The following is a 14,118-nucleotide window of genomic DNA, read 5'->3' as shown; positions in this document are numbered from 1 at the left end:
CTGGCCCTGGGGATTTGTCTGTCTTAATGTTTCCTAAAAAACCTAACACTTCCTCCCTTGTAATTGAGATTTTTTCTAACGGGTCAACACATCTCTCTGAGACACTACCAGTCAACATGTCCCTCTCCTTTGTGAATACTGATGCAAAGTATTCGCTTAGGATCTCACCTACTTCCTTTGGTTCTAAGCATAATTCCCCTCCTTTGTCCCTGAGAGGTCCGATTCTTTCACTAACAACCCTCTATCTCTCTATCTATCTCTGTCTTAAAGACACTCAATGACCCGGCCTCCACAGCCTTCTGCGACTAAGAGTTCCACACATTCACCACTCTCTGGCTGAAGAAATTCCTCCTCATCTCTGTTTTAAAGGATCGTCTCTTTAGCCTGAGGTTGTGCCCTCAGGTTCTAGTTTTTCCTACTGGTGGAAACATCCTCTCCATGTCCACTCTATCCAGGCCTCGCAGTATCCTGAGAGTTTCAATAAGATCCTCCCCTCATCCTTCTAAACTCCAACGAGTACAGACCCAGAGTCCTCAACCATTTCTCAAACGACAAACTCTTCATTCCAGGGATACTGGCTGCTTTTCCAAGGCAGCGGGAAGTGTGGACAGAGGCTGGTTTGCGTGATGGGACTGGGCTACATTCACGACTTTTTGTAGTTTCTTGTGCTCTTGGGCAGAGCAGTAGCCCATGGTTGTATTCAATGGCAGAGCAGGCTTGATGGGCTGAATGGCCTCCACCTGGAACCTTCTCAAACACTCTTCCGTGAGACATGTTGACTGGCAGTAAGTGAAGCGTTCCTGTAAAAGGCCAGCATGGAATCTGACAGGCTGAATGGCCTCTTTCTGTATTGCAACTGTTCTATGATACAGACAGTGACAAAAAACGTGTTCAAAGAGAAGCAGAAGGCACGGCCTTCATGAACAGGAATCTGGGGGTTGGGGGGGTGGGGTCATTAGAAGTCATAATCATTTAAAAAGTTTATTTATTAATGTCACAGGTAGGCTTACATTAACACCGCAATGAAGTTGCTGTGAAAATCCCCCAGTCGCCACACTCCAGCGACTGTTCGGGTACACTGAGAGAACTCAGCATGGCCAATTCATTTTTGCCTCATTTGAAGCAGGCCATTCAGCCCATCGAGTCTGCACTGCCCACAATCCATCCAGGCCCTATCCCCATAACCCCATGTATTTACCCTAGCTAGTTCCCCTGACACTAAAGGGGCAATTTAGCACGGCCAATCCACCTAACCTGCACAGCTTTGGACTGTGGGAGGAAACCGGAGCACCCGGAGGAAACCCACGCAGACACGGGGAGAACGTGCAGACTCCACACAGACAGTGACCCGAGCTGGGAATTGAACCAGGGACCCAGGTCCCTGGCGAGGCAGCAGTGCTAACCACTGTGCCCACGTTGTAAGGGATTACAGAGATTGGGAGGGAGGGGTGGGGGTGGGTAGGGGATTACAGAAATGAGGAGGTGGTGTAGGGGCTGGAGGGGGTTACAGAGATAGGGAGGGGGTGTAGGGGGTTACAGAGATAGGGAGGGGGGTGTATGGGCTGGAGGGGTTACTGAGATGGGGAGGGAGTGTAAAGGCTGGAGGGGGTTACAGAGATAGGGAGGGGTGTAGGGGGCTGGAGGAGGTTAGAGACAGGGAGGGTGTGTAGGGGGCCAAAGGGGGTTACAGAGATAGGGAGGGGATGTCGGGACTGGAGGGGGTTACAGAGATAGGGAGGGGGTGTAGGGGGTTACAGAGATAGGGAGGGGGTGTAGGGGCTGGAGGAGATTACAGAGATAGGGAGGGGGTGAAGAGGCTGGGGGAGATTACAGAGATAGGGAGGGGTGTCGGGGCTGGAGGAGGTTACAGAGATAGGGAGGGGGTGTCGGGGCTGGAGGAGGTTACAGAGATGGGGGGGGTGAAGAGGCTGGGGGAGATTACAGAGATAGGGAGGGGTGTAGGGACTGGAGGGGGCTACAGAGATAGGGAGGCGGCTGTAGAGGCTGGGGAAGATTACAGAGATAGGGAGGGGTGTAGGGGCTGGAGGGGGCTACAGAGATAGGGAGGGGGCTGGAGGGGGCTACAGAGATAGGGAGGGGGCTGGAGGGGGCTACAGAGATAGGGAGGGGGCTGGAGGGGGCTACAGAGATAGGGAGGGGGCTGGAGGGGGCTACAGAGATAGGGAGGGGGCTGGAGGGGGCTACAGAGATAGGGAGGGGGCTGGAGGGGGCTACAGAGATAGGGAGGGGGCTGGAGGGGGCTACAGAGATAGGGAGGGGGCTGGAGGGGGCTACAGAGATAGGGAGGGGGCTGGAGGGGGCTACAGAGATAGGGAGGGGGCTACAGAGATAGGGAGGGGGCTGGAGGGGGCTACAGAGATAGGGAGGGGGCTACAGAGATAGGGAGGGGGCTACAGAGATAGGGAGGGGGCTACAGAGATAGGGAGGGGGCTGGAGAGATAGGGAGGGGGCTGGAGGAGGTTACAGAGATAGGGAGGGAGCTGGAGGAGGTTATAGAGATAACAGATCACCGTCAGGCGGCCTCCGGCGCTCCTCTCCTCCAGCCTCACGCACCCGTCGCCCTGGGCGCCGCCATCTTCCGTACAGCTGGGGTGAAAGGTCAGGGGAGAGGCTGGAACGGAAAACAATCGACAATTTCCTTCCTCTTTGCAAACACAAAACTTATGAACGAGACCCCCTAAAGGATCCCTGTATAATTAAAAAAATAAACCGATTAACCGGAAACCAGCCCGCGGAGCTGCTCCCCCACTATGAGGGGCGCCGCCATGCTGGTTCACCCCAGGGCCTTCCACGCGTTAATCTTATTTTCTGATTAAAAAGTCCGAATGTAAATGCATTTCCACGCTCAGGTGATGGTAGGAGGTTGCATCTGTTTGATTGATGGATGTTATGGGCATCGGAACGGTGTTTGGAGGGATTTATCGTCCCGTTGCTATGGCCGGGGTGTCGCCGTTGCTAAGCGGCCGCCTCCCCCCTCTCAGGAATTAAACAAATAAATAAAAACCCCGGTTTCTCTTAAACCCAAGCTGGGGAGGGTGAGATACTCGCCTCATGCAACCCCCCCCCTTTTTTTTTGCACAGACTTTAGAGATAATTAAAATCGGGATTTAAAAAAAAACGATCCCGAGGCCTTGCCGCGAAAGGCATGACGGGAAAATAGGACCTCCCCAAAGATCCACAAATACAAATTAAACAATAAAAAAGTACATTTAGAGTGCGGGTGGACAATCTTTTCGCTGCATTGTGACAGTCAAAGGTGGAGGAACATAAAATAAGTTTGTTTTAAAAAAAATTTGAAATAACAATTAGCCTCCTAGCGCGAAAGGCATGACGGGGAATCATCTCCCCACCCACCATAGAATTATTAACATAAGTTGTAAATTTTTTTTTTAAATCGAGAAGGCGAGTGGCCAACTTATTCAATACCTCTTGTCCTTCAGAGGTGTAAAAAATGAAAATAATTTTGTCCCCTTTCTGGTAAATTAAAAAGTAAAAGTAAAATGCCTCCTGGCACGCGAAAGGCATGACGGGAAAACATGTTCTCCCTCCCCCCCCCCCCACCCCACCCCCCCCACCCCAAGCCATGGATCCATAAACCACAAGTTGTCAATTTTAAAAAAAAGTCCAGAAGGCAGACGGCCAACCTTTTCGATGCCTTTTGACTGTCAGAGGTGTCGAAAATGAAAATAATTTAAATAAAAATTAGCCTCCTGGCGCGCGAAAGGCACGATGGGAAAAGGCCATCTCCCCTCCCCCCCCCCCCCCCCCCACGCCTCCTCATCCAAAGATCCATAAACAAAAGTTAGTTAAAAAAATGACAAGAAATCAAAATAATAAAATCGGAAACGACGGGGTGACTAATTTTTTACCCCATGCATTTTGACCTTGAGAGTTTTGGGGGGGGGGGGGGGAAACGGAAAATAATTTTGTGTTTTCTTTTTTTTTAATGAAGAAGCCTGCTGGCTGGCGAAAGGCACGATGGGAAAATCAATCACGACCTTGGCCAAATGCAGGGGGAAGAACAAAAAAAATAAAGTTTTTTTCCCCGCTCCCAATGTAAAATTTTCCCCATCATTATAGAATGAAATAAATATATAAATTTGGACGTGGGTGGGGAAATAAAATGTTTTTATTCCCCTTCCCGGTCGCGCGCCAGGCTAACGGCCGCGCGCAGGGCATTGTGGGGGCGGTCCCCCCCCCCCCCCCTTTTTATACTGTTTTCCTTTGCCCGGTTTTTATTTATTTTTTGGTTTCTGGCGGCGGCAGGGGTTTGGATTTGGAGGTGTTTGGTGGGCGCGCGGTGTATTTCTGAGGGAGATTTGTTAGCCCTCCCCCCCCCCCCCCCCCCAGCCCCTCCCCCATTCCCCGGGTCGGGCTGCAGCTCCCGGGCCGCCCGGCCGCCATTTTGTGTTTATCTCTCCAATGGCGCACTTTGGGTGGCGAGCGCCTGGTGTCATTTAAACCGCGCTGCAGACACGCGTACACACACACACAGATACACCGAGTTAGTGTCCTTCCGATCATTTAATTCCTCCCCTGTCAGTCAACAAAGCCAAGGAGAATCTCCCCACCCTCCCTGTCCCTCTTTGTCATCAAGCGACAGGAGGAGCTCGGGCCGCCTCTCTCTCACTGTGTGTGTGTGTGTGGATATGAAGGTGTGAGGGAGAGAGAGAGAGAGGGGGACAGGAGCCACTCACTCACCCCCTCTGCCCAGAGAGAGAGACACAAGAGCAAACACCCCCCTTTCCCCGAGGATGCCTTTCTGAAGAGCTGGTTGTTTTTCAACCCTCCCCCTCTCCCTCCCTCCCCTCCTCTTCCCCTCCCCTCTCCACCCCCCCCCCCCCCCTCCTCCTCCTCCTCATGTGCCATGGCGGACTGTGGAATGGATAATGCGAGAGAATGTTTCCCCTTCTGGTAAGACTGGTTTTTGGTGGGGGGGAGTGGGTTGTGGGGAGGTCTGTGGGTTGTTGGGGGGGGGGGGGAGAGTGATGTGTGTTTGAGGGGTGGGGATAGGGGTTGTGAACTGTGGGGAGGGAGGAGGGTTGTGAAGTGGGGGAGTGTTGTGATGTGTGTTGTGGGGAAGGTTGTACAGTGTGTTGTGGGGTGGGATTGGGGTTGTGAAATGTTGTGGGGAGGGTTGTAAAGTGTTTGGGGGGGATGGAAGCAGAGTTGGGAAGTGTGTTAAAGGGAGGGATGTGAACTCTTGTGGGGAGGGTTGTGATGTGTGTTGGGGGGAGAGTTATGAAGTGGGGGAGTGTTGTGGGGAGGGTTGTATAGTGTGTTGTGGGGAGGGAGGAAGGTTGTGACGTGGGGGAGAGGTGTACAGTGTGTTGTGGGGTGGGATCAGGATAGTGAAGTGTCGTGGGGAGGGTTGTAAAGTGTGTTCGGGGGGGTGGAAGCAGGGTTGGGAAGTGTGTTAAAGGGAGGGATGTGAACTCTCTTGGGGAGTGTATGTTTTGGGGAGGGTTGTATAGTGTGTTGAGGGGTGGGAGCAGGGTTGAGAAGTGTGTTTTGAGGGGAGGGATGTAAATTCTCGTGGGGAAGGTTGTGAAGTGCGCTGAGGAGAGATAGGGAGGGCCGCAAAGTGTGTTGAGGGAGTGTTGTGACGTGTGTTGTGGGGAGGGTTGTAGAGTGTTGTGGGATGGGAGAAGGGTTATGAAATGTTGTGGGGAGGGCTCTATAGCATTGTGGGGTGGGAGGGGGGGTTGTACAGTGTGAACTGGGGTGGGAGAAGAGTTGGGAAGCATTGAGGGGAGGGATGTGAACTCTTGGAGGGCTGCAAAGTGTGTTGAGGGAGCGTTGTGATGTATGTTGTGGGGAGGGTTGTATAGTGTGTTGTGGGATGGGAGGAGGGTTGTGACATGTTGTGGGGAGGGTTGTGTAGTGGCATGTGTTGCTAAGGATGTTGGGGTGGGGAGGTTTGTGAAGTGTGTTGGGGAGAGGTAGGGCGATCTGTGAAGAGTGTTCAGGGGACTGTTATGATATGTGTTGTGGGGTGAGAGGAGAGTTGTGAACTGTGGGGGTGCGTTGTGTGTGTGTTTGCGGGTCGGGGGGATGTTGGAGATGGTGGTTGGCTTTTGGGGTGGAGGGTGGGATAGTAAATGCAACTTGCAACCGGTGGAAAGCAAGGTTTAAAGCTTCACTGCTTTTTTTGTGTGTGGGGGGGGTATTCTTTATGTTCGTTACTGACACACGTGTTAAAAATGTGATTTGGGTTTTAAAATATTCTGCATTTGATTCTTTTCCCTGACACTTGTCCCTTTGGGTGGGAGGGGATAGATTTGTCAAAAGTGGGCCTTTATTGTGCTTTTTGCTCTTTCCTTTCCCCCCTCCATTTAGATTTTGGGCTCTGTAGGGTTCTGCCCTCCCCTGTGTCACCGTGTATCTTGTGGAAATTACTCCCCCTTTTTAGCATGGATTCTTTTCAAAAAATATTTTCCCCCTTTGACAGCAGTCACTTTTCTAACCCCCTGTCCCTCAGCAGCCTGACCTTGTGAGTTAGCACACCTTTTTCACTTGGGCAACTTTGTGGAATGGTCAGTTTTAATTTGTTAGGATGATCTGACAGTGCAGTTCAAATCAGTGCAGGTAACTGTCACTCCTTGGTTTTTTTTTAACCTTTTCCCCTCAAAGAAACTTGTGTATTGATTTTTCTTCAATTCCGACAAAGTCTGTCAACCTTCTTCCTCCCACTGTTAATTTGAGTTTTAAATCGAAAGGCTTTCTGCCAGCGATTAGTTTAAGAATTATGAATAGATTCTCGACATTTCCTGTAAAGTTGTAAGTGCAGTGCCAAATGCATAGACAAATCGTTTCAGAGTACGGTTACTTCGGTTACTGCTGTTGCATGGTCCTGTCAGAGGAAGGAATAACTTCATTTTGGAAGACGCTAATACAGCTCAAAGGGAAACCAAGTTGATTGTGTTTTTTATTTAGTGATTTCTCCAAAGGCCTGGTTCAGTTTTGTCTGAGAAGCAGGCTGTGTCCATGCATGTAGAATCCTGATAGTGCAGAAGGGGGCCATTCGCCCTATCGAGCCTGCACTGACAATCTTATGCAGGTCCTGTCCCTGTAAACCCCATGTATTTACCCTGCTAAGTCCCTGACACTAAAGGGCAATTTAGCACGGTCAATCCACCTAACCCGCACATCTTTGGACTTTGGGAGGAAGCCGAAGCACCCGGAGGAAACCCACGCAGAGAGCCCGGGGAGAATGTGCAAATTCCATACAGACAGTCACCCGAAGCTGGAATCAAGCCCGGCACCCTGGTGCTGTGAAGCAGCAGTGCTAACCACTGCGCCACGATGCCGCCTTTATGTGTTGATAGTATATCTGATGTAGTATTTATGATGATGGTATCTACTTGGCTACCAGACCTGTACACCACACTTGTCCATTTTTATTAAGCCAACTGATGAGTTGGGTTTCCAAGCCACAAATACCTACATGTACATCATAGAAACCCTACAGTGCAGAAGGAGGCCATTCGGCCCATCGAGTCTGCACCGACGACAATCCCACCCGGACCCTACCCCCATAACCCCACATATTTACTCCGCTAATCCCTCAAGCATACGCGTCCTGGGCCACTAAGCGGCAATTTAACATGGCCAATCCACCTAACCTACACATCTTTGGACACCAAGGGACAATTTAGCATGGCCAATCCACCTAACCTGCACATCTTTGGACACCAAGGGACAATTTAGCATGGCCAATCCACCTAACCTACACATCTTTGGACACCAAGGGACAATTTAGCATGGCCAATCCACCTAACCTACACATCTTTGGAGTGTGGGAGGAAACCGGAGCACCCGGAGGAAACCCACACGGGGAGAAAGTGCAGACTCCACAGACAGTGACCCGAGGTCGGAATTGAACCTGGTTCCCTGGAGTTGAGGCAGCAGTGCTAACCCACTGTGTCACCGTGTCATGCTTCCACATTCCAAAAAAGCTGGTGGTAAATGTTAACTGGAGTTTATAAAAGTTGACTGTTGGTGTCCAATGTGTGTTAGCCATTACTGTGCCAGAAATGTGTTCGAAGTGGAGAATGAGAATTGCGGTTATGGTGTTGATAAAATGATGGATGGGCTATGAGTTTTACGTTCAAAGTTTCTACTGAGCAGTAACCGTGCTTGAAGGAGTGGATTTACTGCACCGTTTTATTCACCAAAGCGTGTTTAATTTTACAGATACTAATGAGAGCTGTGTTAATGTAACACTGTACGGTTAATACCCTGGACTGCTTGTCGCAGTGAAGGCTATTAGTTCAAATTACAAGTCTTTACATTCATCAATGACATCACCTCAGACATCAATGAAAGTGAAACAGTTGACCCTTAATCTTCTTAATGTAAAATAGCATTGGAATGTGAGAGAGAGGACCTTTGGCTACATGTTAGCTGTAGAGAACACATTATGCCCATTTGCAGATTTATTCAAAAGCTTTGTCACGTTTTGAAGTGAAAGCAGGTTTAATTCCATTCTGCTTGTTTTAAGAGAAGTGTCCGGAGGGAGCTTTAAGAGTCCAGAAAGATTGAATGAATTTACATGGGAACAGACATCAAACAATCTGTTGATTCACAAAATTATCTAGTCGGTAATCCTGCCGTCTGTATGTTTTGATAATACGGGCATTCTCTCAAATCTTGCGCAAAAAAATAAAACTTGCATCCATACACCGTTTCTGGATGTCCCAAAACATTTTCCATTCTGTGGTATACTCTTGTTGGAAATGGAACTGTGTTGCTTTGTGTCTGTGAAGGCAATCTCAGGTGGCAAACATGTGATCTAGACTGGAATACCAATCAGTGTGGGACTGGGGAGTGCTGTGTTCATGGAAGAATCACCTTCCGGCTGTCACATTGGCCTGTACGGTGGCTCGGGTAGGACGTGACACTGTCATATTATCTGTACGTCTCGCGGTTGTGTGTATTGGTCTGCCTGTATTGTGGTTTAGGTGCTGTTAAACTGAGGTACTGTCTTGCCTGTATTGTGTACAGCTGTCACAATCTGAGGGTACGGCCTGTCTGTATTGTGGTTCAGTTGCCACATTAAACTGAGGTACGGTCTGCCTGTATTGTGGTAAAGCTGTCACATTAATCTGGGTACGGTCTGCCTGTATTGTGGTATCGCTGTCACAATCTGAAGTATGGTCTGCCTGTATTATAGTATAGCTGTCACATTAATCCTGAGCTATGGTCTGCCTGTGTTGTAGTATAGCTGTCACATTAAACTGGGGCTATGATCTACCTGTGTTCTGGTTTAGGTATCACTTTTATTCATTCATGGGACACGGGCGCCGCTGGCTGGGCCAGCATTTATTGCCCATCCCGAGTTGCCCTTGAGAAGGTGGTGGTGAGCTGCTCCCTTGAGCCGCTGCAGTCCACATGCTGAGGGTTGACCCACAATGCCTTGAGGACAGGAATTTCAGGATTTTGACCTAGCGATTACGAAGGAACGGCCGATTATATTTCCAAGTCAGAATGGTGAATGGCTTGGAGGGGATCTTGCAGGTGGTGGTGTTTCTCGTGTATCTGCTGCCCTTGTCCTTCTAGATGGAAGTGGTGGTGGGTTTGGAAGATGCTTTTTAAGGATTTTTGGTGAATTACTGCAGTGTATCTTGGAGATAGTGTACACTGCTGCTACTGGAGGGAATGTATGTTTGTGGATCTGGTGCCAATCAAGCGAGGTTACTTTGTCCTGGATGGTGTCAAGCTTCTTGAGTGTTGTTGGAGCTACACCCATCTCCTCACCTCAGTCTTGAAAGGTTTATCCCTTATCCTCAAACTATGGCCCCTAGTCCTGGGCTCCCCCACCATCGGAAACATTCTTTCTGAATCTACCATGTCAAACTCTGTTAGAATTTTATAGGTTTCTACAAGATCCCCTCTCACTCTTCTAAACTCCTGTGAATATAATCTTAACTGACTTAGTCTCTCCTCACATGACAGAACTGCCATCCTAGTAAACCTCCGCTATGCTCCCTCTATAGCAAGGACATCCTTCCTCAGATAAGGACACCAAAACTGCACACAATGATGGTTGACAGGCTTTGGGGAGTCAGGTGAGGTTTTCTCCGCAGTATTCCCAGCCTCTTAACCTGCTCTTGTAGCCACTGTGTTTATGTGGTGAGTCCAGTTGAGTTTCTGGTCAATAGTAACCCCCAGGATGTTGACAGTGGGGGATTCAATGATGGTAACACCATTGAATGTCAAAGGGCGGTGGTTAGAGTGTCTCTTATTGATGGTCATTGCCTGGCATTTGTGTGGTGTGAATGTTACTTGCCATTTGTTAGCCCAAGCCTGGATATTGTCCAGATCTTGTTTCATTAAACTGAGGTATGGGCTGCCTGTATTGTGGTTCAGGTGTCACGTTAAGGGCACACGGAGTTGGGGGTAGTGTGTTAAAGTGGATTGGGGACTGGCTATCCGACAGGAAGCAAAGAGTCGGAATAAATGGGTGTTTTTCCGGTTGGAGGAAGGTAACTAGTGGCGTGCCGCAGGGATCGGTACTCGGGCCGCAACTGTTTACCATTTATATAGATGATCTGGAGGAGGGGACGGAGTGTAGGGTAACGAAGTTTGCAGACGACACAAAGATAAATGGAAAAGTGAATCGTGTGGAGGACAGAGAAGATCTGCAGAGAGATTTGGACAGGCTGAGTGAGTGGGCGAGGATATGGCAAATGGAGTATAACGTTGAGAAATGCGAGGTTATACACTTTGGAGGAAATAATAACAAATGGGATTACTATCTCAATGGAAACAAATTAAAACATGCTACCGTGCAAAGGGACCTGGGGGTCCTTGTGCATGAGACGCAAAAGCCCAGTCTGCAGGTACAACAGGTGATCAAGAAGGCAAATGGGATGTTGGCCTATATTGCGAAGGGGATAGAATATAAAAGCAGGGATGTCTTGATGCACCTGTACAGGGCATTGGTGAGGCCGCAGCTGGAATACTGTGTGCAGTATTGGTCCCCTTATATGAGGAAGGATATATTGGCATTGGAGGGAGTGCAGAGAAGGTTCACCAGGTTGATACCGGAGATGAGGGGTTTGGATTATGAGGAGAGGCTGAGGAGATTGGGTTTGTACTCGTTGGAGTTTAGAAGGATGAGGGGGGATCTTATGGAGACTTATAAGATAATGCGGGGGCTGGATAGGGTGGAGGCGGAGAGATTCTTTCCACTTAGTAAGGAAGTTAAAACTAGAGGACACAGCCTCAAAATAAAGGGGGGTCGGTTTAAGACAGAGTTGAGGAGGAACTTCTTCTCCCAGAGGGTGGTGAATCTCTGGAATTCTCTGCCCACTGAGGTGGTGGAGGCTACCTCGCTGAATATGTTTAAAGCGCGCATGGATAGATTCCTGATCGGTAAGGGAATTAAGGGTTATGGGGATCAGGCGGGTAAGTGGTACTGATCCACGTCAGATCAGCCATGATCTTATTGAATGGCGGGGCAGGCTCGAGGGGCTAGATGGCCTACTCCTGCTCCTATTTCTTATGTTCTTATGTTAAATTGAGGTGTGGTCTGCCTGTATTGTGGTTCTGGTGTCACACTAAACTGAGGTATGGGCTGCCTGTATTGTGGTTCAGGTGTCGCATTAAACTGAGGTATGGGCTGCCTGTATTGTGGTTCAGGTGTTGTGTTGCCTGTATTGTGGTTCAGGTGTTGTGTTAAACTGAGGTGTGGTCTGCCTGTATTGTGGTTCAGGTGTCACGTTAAACTGAGGTGTGGGCTGCCTGTATTGTGGTTCAGGTGTTGCGTTGCCTGTATTGTGGTTCAGGTGTTGTCAAACTGAGGTGTGGGCCGCCTGTATTGTGGTTCAGGTGTCACATTAAACTGAGGTGTGGGCTGCCTGTATTGTGGTTCAGGCGTTGTGTTAAACTGAGGTGTGGGCTGCTTGTATTGTGGTTCTGGTGTCACACTAAACTGAGGTGTGGGCTGCCTGTATTGTGGTTTGGGTGTTGTGTTAAACTGAGGTGTGGGCTGTCTGTATTGTGGTTCTGGTGTCACACTAAACTGAGGTGTGGGCTGCCTGTATTGTGGTTCAGGTGTCACATTAAACTGAGGTGTGGGCTGCCTGTATTGTGGTTCAGGCGTTGTGTTAAACTGAGGTGTGGGGTGCCTGTAATGTGGTTCCGGTGTCACACTAAACTGAGGTGTGGGCTGTCTGTATTGTGGTTCTGGTGTCACACTAAACTGAGGTGTGGGCTGCCTGTATTGTGGTTCTAGTGTCACACTAAACTGAGGTGTGGGCTGCCTGTATTGTGGTTCTAGTGTCACACTAAACTGAGGTGTGGGCTGCCTGTATTGTGGTTCAGGTGTCTCGCTAAACTGAGGTGTGGGCTGCCTGTATTGTGGTTCAGGTGTCTCGCTAAACTGAGGTGTGGGCTGCCTGTATTGTGGTTCTGGTGTCACACTAAACTGAGGTGTGGGCTGCCTGTATTGTGGTTCTAGTGTCACACTAAACTGAGGTGTGGGCTGCCTGTATTGTGGTTCTAGTGTCACACTAAACTGAGGTGTGGGCTGCCTGTATTGTGGTTCAGGTGTCTCGCTAAACTGAGGTGTGGGCTGCCTGTATTGTGGTTCAGGTGTCTCGCTAAACTGAGGTGTGGGCTGCCTGTATTGTGGTTCAGGTGTCTCGCTAAACTGAGGTGTGGGCTGCCTGTATTGTGGTTCTGGTTGATGTAAAATATCTCATTTCAGTGTTTAAGAGAAAAGCCCAGAGATTTCTCGCTAACATTGCTCCTTCAAGCGATGCTACTAAAAATACTTCCTTCCACTTGTCATTCATCTGAATTGCTCTGCATAAATTGACTGCTGCATTTGCCTGTGCAATATTCCACTTCAGCTTTTATAGAGTGACGTAATGAAAAGGACGCTCAGTATGCAAACACCCAAGTTTCACTTCTTGCTGAGGTTCTCTCTGTCCCTGGTGTTGCGAAGAGTGGAGCAGGCCACGGTGTCTCAGAGCACTCCAGTCAGTTAAACACCTTAGACCCTCAAACCGTGCACAGAAGCATCTTTGACTACAAGTCCATCTGGTAGCAATCTGAACCTCCTCGGGGGCCCTCTGGAATAAGGAGGATTCTGTTGGGTGGTTACCTGTGCAGACTGTCAGTCATTTGGCAGAATGCCTCTTCATCAGAACTTTCAAACAGGGCCATCAGATCTTTGGGGTCTTGCTCCCTCCCTATGCTAGCCTTGAGATAATGGACACTAGGACGCGGGGGCACAGCCTTAGAATAAAAGGGAGTCACTTTAGAACAGAGATGAGGAGAAATTTCTTCAGCCAGAGAGTGGTGGGTCTGTGGAATTCATTGCCACAGAGGGCTGTGGAGGCCGAGACGTTGAGCGTCTTCAAGACAGAAATTGATAAATTCTTGATTTCTCGAGGAATTAAGGGCTATGGGGAGAGAGCGGGTAAATGGAGTTGAAATCAACCATGATTGAATGGTGGAGTGGACTCGATGGGCCGAATGGCCTTACTTCCGCTCCTATGTCTTATGGTCTTATGGTCTTATTGGTGAATGGCTCTGACTGGAAGGAGTGCAAATGTTTTTGACATTGTTGACTTGGATACACTTCCATTGTGTGTTATATCTAAAACTGAGGTTGGAGAGATATTCTTGGTTATCAGGTGAAACTACAGCCTCAACGTCATCAGACCATGGGTCCCTTCATGGATGGTCACCCTTCAAACCGTGTGATTGGTGAGGGACATTTATCCAGCACTTTGATGTATCTGTCTGAGTTGATTAACAGGCCATTTAAAGTTTATTTATTAGTGTTACAAGTAGGCTTACATTAACACCGCAATGAAGTTACTGTGAAAATCCCCTAGTCACCACACTCCGGTGCCTGTTCGGGTACACGGAGGGAGAATTTAGCACGGCAAAAGACTGTGGGAGGAAACCGGAGCACCTGGAGGAAACCCACGCAAACACGGGGAGAATATGCATGTTCCACACGGACAGTGACCCAGGCCGGGAATTGAACCCGGGTCCCTGGCACTGAGAGGCAGCAGCGCTAACCACATGCTGCCCACAAACAAGTGAGAAGGTTTATCACGTGACACTTTTGTCTTG

The 14,118-nt window shown here is 49.2% G+C and overlaps 1 protein-coding gene across 1 annotated transcript in view; it reads right to left on the bottom strand.

Moving 5' to 3' along the window:
• Positions 1-3,733, bottom strand: part of dap3 (death associated protein 3) — a 42,387-nt gene extending 38,654 nt beyond the window's left edge. The window contains exons 1-2 of the mRNA XM_078205689.1: positions 3,666-3,733; positions 2,532-2,632 (exon numbers count right to left, since the gene is read on the bottom strand). The gene's annotated coding sequence lies outside the window, so the exon portion shown is untranslated. The remainder of the gene's footprint in view (positions 1-2,531; positions 2,633-3,665) is intronic.
• Positions 3,734-14,118: the final 10,385 nt, after the last annotated feature.

Source organism: Mustelus asterias, unplaced genomic scaffold (genome assembly GCF_964213995.1).
Source record: "Mustelus asterias unplaced genomic scaffold, sMusAst1.hap1.1 HAP1_SCAFFOLD_915, whole genome shotgun sequence".
Lineage (NCBI taxonomy): Eukaryota > Metazoa > Chordata > Chondrichthyes > Carcharhiniformes > Triakidae > Mustelus > Mustelus asterias.
This window is presented reverse-complemented; position numbering and strand designations above follow the sequence as displayed.